We start from the raw sequence: 445 nt of genomic DNA, 5'->3' as shown, positions 1-445 counted from the left end.
CTACCGTGCCCCCTTCCCCTTTTTACTACCTCTTATCCTCTCTTCCCCTCTCCCTTCTCTTATCCTGTGTCTCTCTCCCCCTCCCTACCTTTCGCCCTCCCTCCATCCCTCCCTATCCCCTTCCCCTCTTTACCTCCTCCTACCCCCTCCCGCCTTCCTCCTCCCTCTTCCTCTCTTGACCTCTCTCTCCTACCCTGCCTCCTTTCCCTTCTCCTCCCTCCTCCTCCCTCTCTCCTCCCTCCTCCCTCTTCCTCTCCTAACCTTCCTCCTTCCCTCCTCCTACCCCTTTCCTCCCTCCTACCCAGCCCCCTTCCCTTTCCCCTCCCTCCTCACACCTTTTTCAAGACGGGCACTCAAGTCTTTCGAGGCTCGAGTAATACCATCTTAAGAAAGGCGCAGCTTACACGAGAGAAAATCAATTCCATATGTTTGCCTCCTCCTGAAA

This window comes from Penaeus monodon, chromosome 28 (genome assembly GCF_015228065.2).
Source record: "Penaeus monodon isolate SGIC_2016 chromosome 28, NSTDA_Pmon_1, whole genome shotgun sequence".
NCBI classification, from domain to species: domain Eukaryota; kingdom Metazoa; phylum Arthropoda; class Malacostraca; order Decapoda; family Penaeidae; genus Penaeus; species Penaeus monodon.
Note: the sequence above shows the minus strand (reverse complement) of the source record.